Below are 18,254 nucleotides of genomic sequence, written 5' to 3' on the forward strand. Positions count from 1 at the left end.
TATGATTTCTTTTCTTTCTAATTATTCTCCCTGCAGGAGTTGGAAGAAACTTATTATGCATTTTAGAGCATCATCACTATACTGTATACTGTAATTTACCTGCAGGCTTGCTGTCTTCTTAATAAAGATATTCCTTTCTCTTCATTCTTAATTCTTTTAAGTTTTTTCTTTAAACTCCCACTAGTTTAAAGTTATGTGTTATTTTCTTACTTTACAATGTCTTTTGGGGCCATATTTAATATAGCACTGAAAGTCTATTTTTATTTTTAAATTTCATTCATTTAAAAAATTTATTGAAAACCTGCTATGTGCTTGACCCAAAACAAATCTTTAGGATGTATATGTTACTCGAATAAAAAATAAAAGATGAAACATAGGACTTTACAACACAATGAACCCTAGTGTAGATGATGGACTACAGTTAATAGTGCAACTATAAGAATGTTCTTCATGTATTATGATAAATGTATGGATACTAATACAAGGTGTTTTTATAGGGTGGTATATAGGGGAATAAAAAACCTAATGTAAGTAATGGATGATGAACTATTTTATTAATCTTTCATCTATTGTAATAAAGGTAATTGTTTTTAAGGAAAAGTACAATTTATTAGAAAAAAAGTGCTATCATTAATAGTAACTAATGTTCCACACCAATGCAAGGTGTTGGTGGTGGAGTGGTATATGAGAAACCTTTATTTTATGCATGATTGTTTTGTGAACTTCCAACTTCTCTAATAAAAAAAAAATCTGAAAGGAATGTGGCAAAATGTTAAGATGTGATAAATATAGCAAATGCTGAATATACTAAGTACTCATATTTTTTCACATTTCTGTGAGAAATACTCCATAATAAAAACAAATTAAAAAAAAAAAGAAAGAAAAAAGTGTATTCACTATTTAGTCTGAGGCTGTACATCAGCTAAAAACCTCTTGCCCAGGGCCTAAGTTTAAATTCTATTGACCCTTCAGTAAGCAATTGAGAAATGGACCTTTTGCCCTTGGTCATTTAAATAATAAAAATGATCATTAGAGAATTGGGCCCTTCTGTTATGATTCCTTCTTCCTGAGTCCCTGAAGCACATTTATCAATTTATCAAGTAGAGATTTAAAAACTAAGTATATTCTAATTTCATTTGATGGGGATGGGCATGAAGAATTAAGAAAGAAAAGTGCTGAGTATTCTCTCATAGTTTTGGAGGCTAGAAGTCTGAAGTCAAGGTGTCAGCAGGGCTTGATCTCTCTGAAGGCTCAAGTTGAGGATCTTTCCTTGCCTCTTCCTAGCTTCTGGTGGTCACTGGCAATCCTTGGCTTTCCCTGGCTTGCGGCTGTATAACTCCACTCTCTGGCTCCATTTTCATAGGGTCCTCTTCCCTCGGCTCCTGTGTCTCTTCTCTTCTTATAAGGACATCAGTCATATTGGATTAGGGGCCACTTTAATTCAGTATGACCTCATCTTAACCTAATTACATCTACAATGATTCTATTTCCAAAATAAGGTCACATTCACAGGTATTGGGCATTCATACTTCAATGTAGCTCTGGGAGGGACATAATTCAACCCATAACAGAAGAGTAGTAACCTCCCGTTGGTCTTTGTGCCTTCTTTTTCTCTCTACCACAGTCAGAGTATATTCTCCTTAAAGCATTAGGAATGACCTATTTTTTTTATATATAATTCAATGGTTTTTTTTGTATATTCACAGAGTTGTGCAGTTATCACCAAAATTGACTTTAGAACACTTTCATCACCCCCCAAATGAATTCTGTACCCTTTAGCTACCACCTCCCAGTTATCCTGGGATTGAATTATGCACCCCAGAAAAAAAATGTCTTTAATCTGAATTCCATTCCTCTGAGTGTGAGCCTATTTTAAGTGGAATCCCTTGAAGATGTTTAGTTAAGGTGTGGACCAACTGAATAAGGATGCACCTTAATCTGATTACTGGAGTTCCTTTATAAGCAGAAGAAATCAGTGATAATAGAAGAAAGGCATGGGGAGGAGCTGGAAGCTGGAAGTCAGTGGGAACCCAGAAGAGAAAGGAGAGGTCATGACCTTGTAATAGGAAAGTCAAGGAACTCCAAGGATTGCAGGACAGCCAGAATACTATCAACCCTGTGAGGAAGCAATCTTTTTACCCAACACCTCGATTTGTACTTCCTAGTCTGAAAACCATAAGCCACCCTATGCCAGCTAAATCCTGAAACCCAGAAGCAATAGCATCTTCAAGAACATCAACTAGATGTGTCCCCTTTACTCATAAAGTTGACACCGCTTTTCAACATGAACAGGTTAGGGTGGTCACTGCCTAAACATTCCTGAAGATCGGGAAAGTGATTAAACTAGAGGAAGAGGTAGCAACAGACCAGATGGAATTTAACAAAGGATTATGAATACTGAATATTTATATAATTTTCTTTTTCTTAGATGCTAAGGTATTAGAATAGTTAGAAGGAAAGAATTGAAATGGTGGAAATATAACCCATAGCCAATTTGAAATGGTGGAAATATAACCCATAGAAATTTGTTCTATAGCCACTTGTTAAATTGTAATTTGAAAGCTGTACCTTTTTGTATGTATGTTAGATTTCACAATAAGGAAATGACTGAAACTATGGTACTATAACTCATAATAACTTTGGAAATTTCCTATATATCTACTAGTTAAATCATACTTTGAAAGATATTACCTTTTTGTTTATATGGTATATTTCATAGTAAGGAAATAACTGAAACTCTGGAATTGTAACCCATAATATTCTTTGAAATTTGCTCTCTACTTGTTAAATTGCTCTTGGAAAGTTATCACTTTTTTTTTTTTTAATAAATTCAAAGTTATAGGAACAGTTGCAAAAACAATACTAACCCCATACACAGAATTCCATCATACTCTGACCCCCCTCCCCCAATAGCTCAGTCCACCAACTTTAATGTGCTGTCACATGGCTATTTCTTTACTTCCCTTCCTCCCTCCCTCCCTATCTATCATCTGTCATCTATTGCTCTGTCTTCTGAACATATGAGAGCTAGCTGCACACATCCTTGAACATACACTATGATTCACGTATACACTTCCCATGAACAAGAACATTCTTTTATGCAATCCCATTAAGCGCAGCTAAGAAGTACAAGAGATTCAACAATGATACAAAGCTTACATTCTACATTTCCTTTTCCTTACATCTCAACTGTGTCCCTTTGAGCCACCTGTCCTCCATCCTCCAATCCCATCCAAGTTCATCCTTGGCATTCAATTGTCATCTATTTAGACTGTCTTTTTTTTTTTTTTTTTAATTGTGGAAACATATATATAGCCTAAATCTTCCCATTCCACCCCCTCCCTAGCCTTCCATTAGTGGGATTAATCACATTTAGAATGTTGTAATGTTATCTCTTTCCCACCATCCATTACTAGAAATTTCCCTTCACCTCAAACAGCAACCCTACACTCATTTCTTAACTCCCCATTGCCCCTTCCCCCATTTCTCTTAACCCAAACTCTACTTTTCATCTCTATGGTTATATTCTCTGATGATTTCTTTGTGTTCACTGTGGGGCTTAAAATTAACCTCTTAAATCCATAACAATCTTATTTTTCTTTGATACCACCTTCACTTCAATAGGACACATAAACTATGTTCCTATACACCTCCATTCCCCCACCTTTATATAGTTGTCTAAAATTGCATATTTTACATTGAGTTCAAAACCACTGATTTGTCCTTAGAGTTTGTGTATTTTATATCATGTAGGAAGTAAATAGTGGAGTTACAGTTCAAAAATTATTGACTTCTATTTGTATTCCATTGTGGTTGGAGAATGTGCTTTGAGTATATTCAATTTTTTTTTTTTTTTTTAATTTCTTGAGGCTTGTTTTATGTCCCAGCTTATGGTCCCTTCTGGAGAAAGATCCGTGATCACTAGAGAAAAATGAGTGTCCTGGTGATTTGGGATGTAAGGTACTACATATGTCTGTTAAAATTCTCTATATCTCTTTCTCCTTTCTTTGTTTCTCTGTTGGTAGGGCTCCCTTTAGAATCTGAAGTAGGACAGGTCTTTTATTGGCAAAGTCTCTCAGCATTTGTTTGTCTGTGAAAAATTTAAGCTCTCCCTCAAATTTGAAGGAGAGTTTTGCTGGATAAAGTATTCTTGGTTGGAAATTTTTCTCTCTCAGAATTTTAAATATGTCATGCCACTGCCTTCTCACCTCCATGGTGGCCACTGAGTAGTCACAACTTAGTCTTATGTTGTTTCCTTTGTATGTGGTGAATTGCTTTTCTCTAGCTGCTTTCAGAACTTGCTCCTTCTCTTCAGAATTTGAGAGTCTGATCAGAATATGTCTCGGAGTGGGTTTATTTGGATTTATTCTGTTTGGAGTTTGCTGGGCATTTATGCTTTGTGTATTTATATTGTGTAGAAGGTTGGGAAAGTTTTCCCCAACAATTTCTTTGAATACTCTTTCTAGACCTTTACCCTTCTCTTCCCCTTCTGGGACACCAATGAGTCTTAAGTTTGGACGTTTTATTTTATCTATTGTATCCCTGAGATCCATTTTGATTTTTTTTATTTTTTTCTCCATTCTTTCTTTTGTTCTTTTATTTTCTGTTCTGTGGACTTCTAGGACACTGAGATGTTGTTCAGCTTCCTCTAGTCTTGTATTGTGCATATCCAGAGTCGTTTTAATTTGGCCAACAGTTTCTTTTATTTCCATAAGATCTTCTATTTTTTTATTTACTCTTGCAATGTCTTCTTTATGCTCTTCTAGGGTCTTCTTTATGTCACTTATATCCTGGGCCATGGTCTTCTTGATGTCCTTTAGATCCTTTGCCATGTTTTCATTCCTCGATTGTAGTTCTTTGATTAATTGTGTGAGGTACTGTGTCTCTTCATCTTGATTTGTGTGTTTGGAGTTGGATTCTCCATATCGTTTGGTTTTATCATGTGCATTAAGATTTTCTGTTGTTTTTGGCCTCTTGGCATTTGCTTTGCTTGATAGGGTTCTTTCAAGTTGTAAAAAAAGTACCAATCTAATTTTTCAGAAACACAGTTTGGTGGCGTACACTTTTTCTAACTAACCAGCAGATGGCGTCTGTGAGTCACCTATACCCCTCAAGTCAGTTCTCCACCTTGTCCCCACAGTGTGTGGGGAAATGATTCTTGTGGTGTTCAGTTGGAGAACTCAGTTTGGGTGTGTTGCTGGAGCCATCCGCCCTGAATGTGGGGCGTGTGTACGGGTGGCCAGGGAGGAAGGACAGCTTTAATATTCAAATCCCCCAGGTTCCCGGAGATTCAAGGCCACCACAAGAGTCTAAGCCTTCATTTCATTTCAGCCCCAGACCCTCTCTCTCGCTGTCCCACAAACCACAGACTTGGCATAGTGTCCCTGGGTTCTCCGAGCAGGTCCCCCCTCCCAGCCACGATCCTCCAGGACCTCTGCCGAGGGAATGCCGTGCTACATCACCAGTGCGTGCCGTCCCTCAAGGGAAGCCCCAGGCCGCTGGGCCATGCAGGGGCACTCTCAGCTCCTCGCAGTTTCTCCTTCCCAGCTCCAGGACAACTGGCGGGGCTCTGGGCTGTGGGCACGGCCCCGGGCAGGAGTTTATCCAGCCCTCCGGGGAGCCAGCTGCTAGCCGCGGGGTTTCTTTCTGCTTCCGGCTCTCCTCTCCGCTCTCCTGTCCCTGAGGGTATCTTCAGCGGGCTATCTTCCCGGCCAGACACCGAGAGGCCGGCTCAGCCCCCTCTTGCTGTGTTTTACTGTGTGGTTCCCACTATTGCAACTGCAGCTGCTCCTGGGTTTTTCCCTTTTTTTTTTTTTTTTTTTTTTTTTAATAAAAAGAGTCTATCGGTCTCCAAATGCCAAACCCTGGCTTCTCCAGACTGCTGTGTGGCTGTGGGTCTTCCAGCCAGCTTACTCACTTGTTTCAGAATGCAGACTCCCAGTTTCATGAAGTATACAGCCTCTGTGGAACTAGCAGCCCTCGTCCAGCTGGTGCGTCACTGTAACCGGTATTCTGGGTCACTTTCTGGTTTTTATCTAGTGTTTTTCACGGAGGTGTTTTTTTGCCCTGTCTCACCTAGCTGCCATCTTAGTTTCTCTCAGTTATCACTTTTATGTGTATGTTATATATTCTACAATTAAAAATATGATTAGAAAAACAACCATAAGCCAATAAATTTCCATTGTTTAAGCCAACCCATTGTTTGGTATTTCTCATATCAGCCTGGAAACCATGTTCATGGTACCAGAAAGTGGGGTGCTGCTATCACAAATACCTAAAAACATGGAAATAGCTTTGGACTTGGGTAATGGGTAGAGGCTGGGAGAATTGTGAGGTGCTTGATTAAAAATACCTGGATTGCTTTGATGAGACTGTTGGTGCAAATACAGATTTTAAAGGTGCTCCTGGTAAGGCCTTAGAAGGAAATGATGAGTGTGCTATTGGAAACTGGAACAAAGGCGATCCCTGTTTTGTATAAAGTGGCAGAGAACTTGGTGAAATTGTGTTCTGATGTCAGATGGAAGGCAGAACTTGTAAGTGATGAATTTAGATATTTCGTGAAGAGATTTCCAAGCTAAGTGTGGAAGATACAGCCAGGGTTTTCTTTGCAGCTTGTAGTAAAATGTGAGAGAAAAGAGATAAGTTGAGAATTAAGCTCTTAAGCGCAAAGAACCAGAAATTGATGATTTTTAAAATCCTTAGCCTATTCAGATACTGTTCTCTAAGACGAGGGCCAGAAGCGTCTGTGTAAGGGCCCCTTCTGAGCTTCCTGGAAGTGAGCCCCCAGGGAACAGGGCTGCACGTGAGAGTCTAACTGAACAATCCTTTGTTAAAGAGAGTATGTATGAACATGGATCCAGTCAGACGTCTCAGAGGAAGTCAGGATTGGAAGTTACGTAGGAATTATGCAGTTATCCAGGAAGTATCTGTGGGAGATCTTTTTGCCTGATGGTTTGGACACCTTTGAATTGCAGAGCCAATAAGAGTTTTGCAAAATTTGTGTGACTAGAAGCACTGCCATCCTGGACTGAAAGGGACAAAGACAGGACTTCAAGGGCAGAAGCATGGAAACGGAGGTTTAAACCAAAAAGATCTCCTTTGGCCAAGAGAGCAGGCCTACCCACATGTATGGAAAGGACTAGTTGGAGAGTTCAGCTACCACCCCAGGGCTTGGAGAGGGTGGGGTCTACACTCTAGTTTAAGGGCAGAGTGAGGCTGCCATTCCAAAGCTCAGGGAGGGTGGGGCTAGGCCCCAGTGTTCAGGAGAGCACAGTCATGGTGTAAGTGCTTGGAAAGGGTGGGGCTGCTGCTCCAGCAGGCTGGAGCACCAAGCATTGATTCTTAGATAATTCTCAGACCTTGAGATCTAATGGAGTTTGCTCTGCTGGGTTTCAGATTTGTTTGGGACCCATGACCCCTGTTTTCCTTCTAATATCTCCCTTCTGGAATGGGAATATCCATCCTATGCCTATCCCAACATTGCATTTTGGAAGTAGATAACTTGTTTCCTAGTTTTCACCGGTCCACAGACTGAGAGGAGGAACCACATTCATAATTGATTTTGATGAGACTTTGTGTTTAGCATTATTACTGAAATGACTGAAAACTTTTGGGGTATTGTAATAGGGTGAATATATTTTGCATGTGGGAAGGACATATTTTTTGGGGGTCCAGAGGACAGACTGTGATTAATTAAATTATGTACCCCCCAAAAACCATAATCTTAATCCCTTTCCTGAGGGTGTGAGTCCATTGTAAACGGGAGTTCTTGAAAATGTTGTTTTGGTTAAGGTGTGGCCCAACTGAATGAGGGTGGATGTCAGTCTGATTACTGGAGTCCTTTGCAAGCAGAAGAAATTCAGACACAGTAAAAGAAAGACATGGAGTGGAGCCAGAAGCTAGAAGACAGCAGCAAGAGAAAGGAGAGGACATCGCCATATGACAGGAAACCCAAGGTTTGCTGGCTAGCTAGAATGCTACTGACTCCGTCAGGCAGCAAGGCTTCTAGCCAATGCCTTGGTTTGGACCTCTTCTAACTAAGGAAGATAATGAATTCCCATCGTTTAAGCCAGTCCATTGTGTGGTATTTGTCACAGCAATCTGGAAACTGACAGTCTCATCCCCCCAACCAGTCCTAGGCAATACTAATCCACTTTGTGCCTCTACAGATTTGCCTATTCTGGGTACTTCATGTAAATGCAATCATACAATATGTGGTCTTTCGTGATTGGCTTCTTTCACTTAGCATAATGCTTTTAAGGGTCATCCATGTTGTAACATGTACCAGAACTTAATTCATTTTCACAGCTGAATGAATTTCCATTGTAATGGATAAACCACATTTTATTCATCCATTCATCTGTTGGTGGACATTTGAGTTGTTTCTACCTTTCAGCTATTATGAACATCGATGTACCACTTTTTTGCATATATTTTCATTTTTCTTGGTTATATACCTAGAAGTAGAATTGCTGAGTCATATGGTAACTCTATGATTAAGTTACTGAGAAACTACTGCAATGTTTTCCAAGTGGCTGCACCATTTTACACCTCATCAGCAGAGTATGAGACTTACAATTTCCCCACACCCTTGTTAACAATTGTTATTATCTGTTTTTTTATTATTGCTAAACTAGTAGGTGTGATGTGGTATCTCATTGTGGTTTTGATTTGCATTTCCCTGATAACTAATGATATTGGGCACCTTTTCACTTGCTTATTGGTCATTTGTGTATCTTTTTTAGAGAAATGTCTAATTAGAGTCTTTGCCCATTTTTAAATTGGGTTGTCTTTTCATTTTTGAATTGTAAGGATTCTTTTTATACTCTAGATACAAATACCTTATCAGATATATAATTCACAAATATTTCCTCCCATTATGTGGTTTATCTTTTCACTTCTTTGATAGTGGCCTTTACAGAAGAAAAGATTTTAGGGATTGTGTTGCATCTGTAGGCCAATTTGGAAGTATTGCCATCTTAAATATGTTAAGTTTCTCTGATCCATGAACATGGGATGTCTTTCCATTTATTTAGATTTACTTTAACTTCTTTCAATGATGGTTTTAGTTTTCAGAGAATAAGTTTTGTGCTCCTTTTATTAAAATTATACAAGTATTTGATTCTTTTTGATGCTATTGTGAGTAGAATTGCTTTCTTAATTTCATTTTTGGATTGTTCATCACAAGTATATGGAAATAAGATAAACTTTTGTATATTGATCTGATATCCCAAAAACTTTCTGAACTTGGTTATTAGTTCTATTAGTTTTCTTTTGTGGATTCCTTGGGATTTTCAATTTACAAGTTCATGTCACCTGTAAATAGAGATAGTTTTGCTTCTCCCTTTCCACTTTTGATGCCTTTTATTTTATTTTCTAACCAGGGCTAGAGCCTCAGTACAATGTTGAATAGAAGTAGCAAGAGCAGACTTTTCTCATCTTGTTCCTGGTCTTAGAGGGAAAGTATCCAGTCTTATACCATTAAATATAATGTTACCTATGGGTTTCTCTAGATGGCCTTTACCAGGTTGATGAAGTTACCTTCTCTTCCTAATTTGTTAAATGTTTTTATCATGAATGGGTATTGGTTTTTGTCAAATGTCTTTCCTGAGTCTAATAAGATGATCATATGATTATTTTTTTTTTATTCTGTTGATGGGGATGACATTAACTGACTTTGAAATTTAAGCTAAACTTGCATTTCTGGGATAAATCCTACTTGGTCATGGCGTACAATCCTTTTTTATATGTTCTTGGATTCAGTTTGCTAATACTCAGTTGAAGATTTATATATCAAGATTCATAAGGAATATTGATATATAGTTTTCTTTTCTTGCGATGTTTTTGTCTGTTTTTGGTATCAGGGCAATACTGGCCACATTGAATTAGTTGGGAAGTATTCCCTAAACTTCTATTTTTGGAAGAATTCATGAAGAATTAATATTCTTCTTTTAAAGGTTTGGTAGAATTTGTGAAGAAATTTTAAATGTTTGGTAGAATTCACTTAGTGAAACTAGCACTAATTTTTTCACCTTCCATTCCAAGCTCTCCAATGGTTACAGATTATCTAGTGAATTAGGTACCATGTCCCATCCTGTACCCTCCATGATGTCACAGTCTGCATTCCCAGTCTTATGTCCCTACTATTACCAATCAGTATCCAACCTGCCACTATTGACAAGCAACCTGTCCACAGGCTGTCCCACTTTATGCCTTGACATATCCTTCTCATGCCCTCATGTATCTTATTAATTAGAATGTAGTCCCTCCCTTAAGACATCTCAAGTCTACCTTTTGAAACTTTTCTTTACTATCCTTCTGAATTAGTTTAGATTTTCTTGCCATATACTGACCAAATTTCTCTAATAGCCTAATAGCCATTTTAAAATCTCTCTATTGGTCACCATAGCATAAAACTTACTGAAAATTCTTCTTAATAGGCTTCTGTAATTATTTAATTTTTAAAAAGCTACCTTAATGGGAAAGCTCCATTCCAGTTAGATTGGGACCTTTAGTTATTTTGGTAATGGTACATAACTATCAAATACTGTATGAAGTCCACTGTGAACAGTATTTCTCTGTGAGTTTTTTCCAGTGTCAGAATAATTTAAAAGAATTTTTGCTTGAGGAACTCATTATGAATGACTTCTCTGTGTTGCACCATATTTCTGAGGAAAACTAGTCTTTAAAAAATTGATTCAGTACTGGGGAAGTGTCTGCATGCCTTTTTGCTGACTCTCCAATTCTCAGAAGAATGATCTTCACAGTAGGGAATACCAAAGAGGCTAATGGCAGAGTTACAATGGTAATAGTTTTCTAAAAACTATTTCTACTTCCAATGTCTAAAATAAGGTTTTTCAATATTTTAAAGCAAAGGTATAACTTTCCATTAAGAAACTGTATTACCTTTGTAAATATAGTATTTTAAATACATAATATTGATTTCAAGCACATATGAAGATTATATTTTCTTAATATAGTTTTGAAATATTTATGAGAAAATTAAAATCATACAGAAAATACTCAAAACCCTTTCATGTTTGCCATATTTTGAGGGGCTTACTACATGAGTAAGTTAAAGCTTGTGATAAAGTGAGCATTGCACTAACATAGTTAACGCACATCTATTTCTTAAATTCCATTAAGGTAAAACTCTTATTTTAGTAAAGGAGGTCCAAGAAAAAATTTATTTTAGTTAAAATTATCCATAGTCACATGTCATAGATCTATACTATGAGGTAAATATTATGACTAGAGCTATAACTTTAGGTAATTTTAACAAAGTTGCCAGTTTTATCTCAACATTAGCCAGGGAGGTATGTTGGTATAATTTCTACTATTATCCTATCAATTTTAAAAAAAAAGCTACATCCATTTATTGTCCCCTACTGTGTAGTGGGCATGGTGCCCAGCCCTTATATTATCACCTAGCCCACGACAAACCAGTAAGGAAGCTGTTTATGTTAGTTAGGATTAGGTTCAACTATGAGTAACAGAAATCTGAAATAAAAATGGGTTAAATGAGGAAAAAGAATTTTATTTCTCTTGCATAAAAGTCCAGAGGTGGGCAGTCTAGGGCTGGTCTCACAGTTCTGTTCTATAATGTCCTTAAGGATCCAGGCCCTTTTTCCTCTACACTTGGTCACCAGAGGCAAGGGAGAGGAAAGTGATGCAGAAAAGGGGGGCAAGGAGAATGCACTAGCTTTCTCAGGAAGGTTTCTACTACATGATATTTCCCTTAGAGCTCATTGGCCTGGACTTAGTTTCATAAACCCACCTAGTTGGGTGGCCATGTGCCAAGCTGAAAATTTGGGGTTCTAAAACATGTAAAAAGGAGTAACACATATCAACATCTGGAATATTTTTCTGCCATGCTATTTTATATACAAGGAACCTGAGACTTAGAACTATTATTAATTTGTCCAATGTCACCAGGTATTAGAGACTGAATCATGTCCTCCAGAAAAGGCATGTTCAGGTACCAACCTCTGGTTCTGTGGGTGTGAGCCTACTTGTAAATAGGGCCTTTGAAGATGTCATTAGTTAAGGTGTGTCCAAACTTAATGAGGCTGGGCCTTCATCTGATAGGGCTGAAGTCCTTATAAGCAAAGGAAGCTGGATATGGAGAGGAAGCCACAGAAGCATCCAGAAACAGGAAGTAAGTGAAAACCTGAAGCTAAAGGAGAAGACATCGCCATGTGACAGGAAAGCCAAGGAACCCAAGGATTGCTAGCCAGCCAGAATGCTGCCAAGCCTTTTAGCCTCTGAAATGGAAAGCCAATAAATTTCTGTTGTTAAGCCAACTCTCTGTGTGGTTGTTTTAGCAGATAGGAAACTAAGACACCAGGTTAGTAAATATTTGCAAGGGTTTTTAAAACTAGATTGTCTGAAAGTGCTATGTTTTAGGGGCAGGGCAATGGAAGTGGGAATGGTAGTAATTTCTTTTAGAAGCCTAGAACATTGCTTTAAACATTTTCTCAATTACTTATAGCCATGTAACAAACCCACCCCAAAATGTAAACAATGAGTATTTATGTTGTTCGAGAATCAATAGGTTGACACTGATTCTGCCCATCTGAGCCAATCTTGGCTAATCTCTGCTTGGAGGTTGGCTGGGGGCTGGCTGGTCTAAAATGGTCTCCACAGAAACAACTTGGAATTGCTCCATATTGCCTCTTGTTCCCCAGCAGGCTAGCCTGAGCTTGTTCTTGTGGCATGGGAGAGGTTCAAGAAAGAGAGCAGAAGTATGTAAAACTTCTTGAAGCATAGGCTTATAATTAGCTAGATGTCATTTTCACCACACTCTGTTGGTCAAAGCAAATAACAAGACCAGTCCAGATTCAAGGGGTGGAGAAGTAGACATTATCTCTTGATGAACTGCAAAGTCACATTGGAAAGAGCATGGATACAGGTAGACCATTAATTGGAGCAATCAGTGCAGTCAGTGTACCATGATGCTTTAAAAATGTTGATTGGAATTGAAAATAGTAAGGATAATCTTCAAGAAAACAACTGAATGTGCTTCCTTTATTTAGCATGTGGTCATGTTTTTCTTTTTGAGGAACTCATGTTCTGCAATAAGTCTACTCAGTAGTCTTAGACACACTCATGAAGTGAAACAAAGAAAAGGTCACTGGATCTTGGAATATTTTCTTCTGCTAGGCTGAACCTGGATTAAGTCTAGAAAGGGATAAGGATAGAAAGAGTCTGTGGCTAAAGATTTCTTCATTTTCCTAGGAAACTCTAATTTGGCCTGCATTGCATTTTTCTCTGAAATAAAATCTCTCTGTTAGATGTTGATAAAAAGTGTGTGGGTATCATCAGTTTCTTGAGAAAGACAGTAAAAAGAGTATAATTTTATTTTTTTTTATTGTTTGGACTGTTTTGTTCATTCATTCAACTTAACAAAAATTCATTGAGTTCCTACCATGTGCCAAGTACCAGGCTAGGCACAAAGATGCAATGATTAGCAAGAAGTGATGTGGTCTCTACCCTCATGGAATTTATAGCTGACTGTTAGGGAGAAGAGACATTAAACAATCTGACAAATAAATGCATTGTTACAAAATGTAAAATGTGACATGAAATAAAGTATATGCTGATATGGAAATCTCTAAAACAAAGCTGATCTGATATGTGGCATCAAGAAAGACTTTCTTGAAGAAGAGATATTCAAGCTAAGATCTGAAAGGGTGGAGATAGAGCATAGGGTTACAGGCAAAGAAACAGCATTCGCAAAGGCTCTAAAATGGCAGATGTCCAGCATTTACAGACATCAAAGAAAGAAAGCCATGTGTGAACTAAGACACAGAGAGTGAGAGGAAGTGGGTTGTGAGATGAGAACAAAGGGCTAGAAAGCTATCAGAATATGTCAGGGTCCTAGGCCATATAAGAAACTTTTGTCTTTCAGAACCAAGAACACCCATAGGAAGTGACATGAGCACATTTGTGAGTTTAAAAGATCTCTCTGGGGTTAAGTCAAAGATAGAGCAGAGACTGGTTAGGAGGCTATAGTAATGTCTAAGTGAAACAAGATTTCTTGGTGTAGGATGGTGATGGAGAAGATGTCAAGAAATAGACATGTTCAGGAGATTTTGGAGGTAAAATCGATAGGCATATGTAATGTGTCAGCTGTGGGAGGAGAGGAGAGGCAGGTGTGGTGGATTGAATCCTTCACCCCTGCCTGCATCCACACCTCATGGGTAAACTTTGGGTTTAACTATGGGGTCTGCTTCAGCCAATGTCATAAACAGAAATGTCCACGTGCCATTCTAAGACTAGGCCTTAAGAGGCTATTATGTTTTCACTTACACTCTTAATGCCTCAGCCACCAACATTCCTAGACTGGCCTGCTGTTCCAAGGAGGATGAGAGACGTAGAGTAGAGCCCACAGACCTACAAAGAGAAACAGATCCACCCCGGCTGCTGCAACCTAAAACTGAGTTGCACAACTGAGCCCAGTCTAGATCAGCCATACACAGCTAACCTGCAGATACATAAACAATAAAAAAATGAATATTTTTAAAAATATTGAATTGTGTGGCTGTTTGTTACTCAGCAATAGCTAACTGATACAGGAAGGGCCAAAAATGACTTTTGGGTTTTATGCCTGCAAAACTAAATGGATGTTTACATAAAACTGTAGAAAATGCAAACTAGTCTGTAGTACCAGAAAGCAGATCAGCAGTTGTCTGGGGATGGGCATGCGGGGAGAGGCAGGAGGTAAAGTATTCCCAAGGGGCACAAGGGGATTTTGGGAGAGATGGATGTTTGCATGATCTTGATTGTGATGATGGCTGCACAGGTGTATATATGTGTCAAAATCTATCAAACTGTACACTTTTAATATGTGCAGTTTATTGTATCAATTATACCTTAAATCTGTAAAATGTTGTAAAAACAAATTTAATAATATCTTCACCCTCCTAATAAAAGTACAGGTCCTTTGGGTACTTGAAAAACAAAAACAAAAATAAATACTAAATGGATGGTGTGCCGGTTTGAATGTACTGTGTCCCCCAAATGCCATTATCTTTGTGGTCTTGTGGGACAGATGTTTTGGTGCTGGTTAGATTTGCTTGGAATGTGCCCCACCCAGCTGTGGGTGGTGACTTTGGTGGGATACTCCCATGGAGGCGTGACCCCACCCATTCAGGGTGGGCCTTGATCAGTGGAGCCATATAAAACATGCTGACTCAAAGAGACCAGATGGAGTGCAGCTGTGAGTGACGTTTTGAAGAGGAGCAAGCTTGCTAGAGAGGAACGTCCTGGGAGAAAGCCATTTTGAAACCAGAACTTTGAAGCAGACGCCAACCACGTGCCTTCCCAGCTAACAGAGGTTTTCCAGACGCCATTGGCCATCCTCCAGTGAAAGTACCCGATTACTGATGTGTCACCTTGGACACTTTATGGCCTTAAGACTGTAACTGTGTAGCCAAATAAACCCCCTTTTTATAAAAGCCTATCCATCTCTGGTGTTTTGCATTCTGCAGCATTAGCAAACTAGAACAGATGGTTGTTCCATTCACTTTGGATAGCCCATTTCTTATCTCTAAATGCCCTTCTTTGCTGAGTTCACTTTTCCTAATTCTTTTTGTGCTACCTCTACTCACATTACTTCCACTTAGTCTTTAGAGCCTGTGGTAGTTTGAAGCTGTATATACCCCAGAAAACATGTTCTTAAATCTAATCCATTCCTGTGTTTGTAAATCCATTTCAAGTAGGATCTTTTGATGAGGCCACTTCAGTTAAGGTGTGACTCACCTCAGTCAGTATGAGATTTAATCTTATTACTGCAGTCCTTTATAAAAGGAATGGGGAGAGAGAGAGAGAGAGAAAGAGAGCCAGAGAAGCAAGGTACTGAAATCAATGAAACCTGGAAGGGAAGGGAGAGACCAGCAGATGCTGCCATATGCCTTACCATGCAACAGAGAAGGAGCAAATGATCACTCGTAGCCAGTCCTCAGAAAGAAAGCATCACCTTGATGATGTCTTGATTTAGACATTTTCTTGCCCTCAAAACTGTAAGCAAATAAACTCCCATTGTTTACGCTGAACCATTTCATGGTATTTTGCTTTGAGCAGCCTAGGAAACTAAAACAGAGCGCAAGCTAAGTAGATGACTAAGTGGAAAGAGGAAGCAAGAGGTGGTATGAGACTATGTGTGAGAGAAGAGGAGGTAGGAGCAAAAGTGGGTGGGTGGGGATGAAAAAGGACAGTTCTGTCACAGTAAAGGCATAGGCTGGGCATGTGGCCATCCCCTGGTAGTGACTGAATAGACGATGTAGATACTATTCTCTTGTCATTAGCTTAGTTGAAGCTTACAAAGTAAGTATGTACTTTTTTCTAAAAGAATACATTTTAGCATAATAAGCAATCTTGAAACAAATTGCCAGTTCATAGTAAAGTAAGGGAATAGCAGGAACTTCAACCACTGAACCCATGAACTCTAATGTGGCTAGGGCCACACCCAGCATGGAATCTCTCTGCCCACATCCAAAGCCCAACTTATCTTTGAGGAACAAGCATGAAAAGAGACTGAAGTCAAAGGAAACTTTTCCCTTTCCTTAGCATAAGGGAGACTGATTTGCAAATGGATATCCACAGTCTTGTCATTTGGATTTTGTTTTTCTTCTCTATTGCAATGGATATGCACTATGGTAGATATAGGAGAATGGGGAAGAGGGTTTATTGATTTCATTTTGTGTCCAAAAGGGGAAACTGCCTAAAACCATCACATGGCACATGTTAAAACCTTACCTACTGCCTTTTTTTTTTCTTTTTAATTTTATTGAGATTGTTCACATACCATATAATTATCCAAAGATCCAAAGTGCATGATCGGTTGTCCACGGTACCATCATACAGCTGTGCATCCATCACCGCAAATTTTTTTTTCAATTTTTAGAACATTTTCATTATGCCAGAAAAGAGATAAAGACAAAAAAAGAAAACTCAAATCCTCTCATACCCCTAAACACCTCTCCTCCATTATTGACTCATAGTATTGGTATAGTACATTTGTTACTATTAATGAAAGAATGTTAAAATACTACTAACTGTAGTATATAGTTTGCAATAGGTATATATTTTCCCCTATATATCCTTCTATTACTAACTTCTAGTTATAGTGTCATACATTTGTCCTAGTTCATGAAAGAGATTTCTAATATTTGCACAGTTAATCACGGAGTTGTCAACCACAAGATTCACTGTTTTATACATTCCCATCTTTTAACCCACAACTTTCCTTCTGGTGACATGTGTGACTCTAAGCTTCCCCTTTCCACCGCACTCACATACCATTCAGCACTGTTAGTTATTCTCACAATAACGTGCTACCATCACCTCTGTCCATTTCCAAACACTTCCTAGTTGAGCATTCTCTTCATAATAAGCAACTGCTTCTCATTCTTTAACCTCATTAAATATCCTGGTAACTTATATTTCATGTCTATGAGTTTACATATTATAATTAGTTCAGAGCAGTGAGACCATGCAGTATTTATATTTGTCCTTGTGTGTCTGACTTATTTCACTCAATGTAGTGCCCTCAAGATTTCTTCATTAATCTGTTTTTTTTTAAGATGGTTTTGTTCACCCACCATCCTTTCCATCCTAAGTAAATAATCAATGGTTCCCTGTATAGTCATATATTTATGTATTCACCACCATTACCACTATCTATATAAGGACATCTCCATTTCTTCCACAAAGAAAGAGGAAGAGTCAAAGAAGGTAGAGAGACAATAGAGAAAGAAAAAGAAAGAGAAAAAAAACTCAAACATGACAGCTGAAAAGCAACAAAAGGAAAGATAGAGTTAACCTAAAGTAGAATAAAAAAGACAGCATCACCAGTGCCAAGAGTCCCATACCCCTCCTTTATGTCCCCCTCTTAAAGGCATTTAGCTTTGGTATATTGCCTTTGTTACATTAAAGGAAACATAATACAATGTTTCTGTTAACAATAATCTGTAGTTTGCATTGATTGTATTTTTTCCCCCAATACAACCCTGTTTTTAACACTTTGCAAGGTTGGCATTCATTTGTTCTCCCTCTTGTAAAAACTTATTTGTACATTTTATCACAATTGTTGAGCACTCTAGGTTTCACTGAGTTATACAGTCCCAGTCTGTATCTTTCCTCTTTCATTCTGGTGTCCCACATGCTCCTAACCTTCCTCTTTCAGCCATACTCACAGTCTTTTTTTGTTCAGTGTACTTACATTGCTCTGCTACCATCATCCAAAATTGTGT

The sequence above is a fragment of the Choloepus didactylus genome, chromosome 14 (genome assembly GCF_015220235.1).
Source record: "Choloepus didactylus isolate mChoDid1 chromosome 14, mChoDid1.pri, whole genome shotgun sequence".
In the NCBI taxonomy this organism is placed as follows: domain Eukaryota; kingdom Metazoa; phylum Chordata; class Mammalia; order Pilosa; family Megalonychidae; genus Choloepus; species Choloepus didactylus.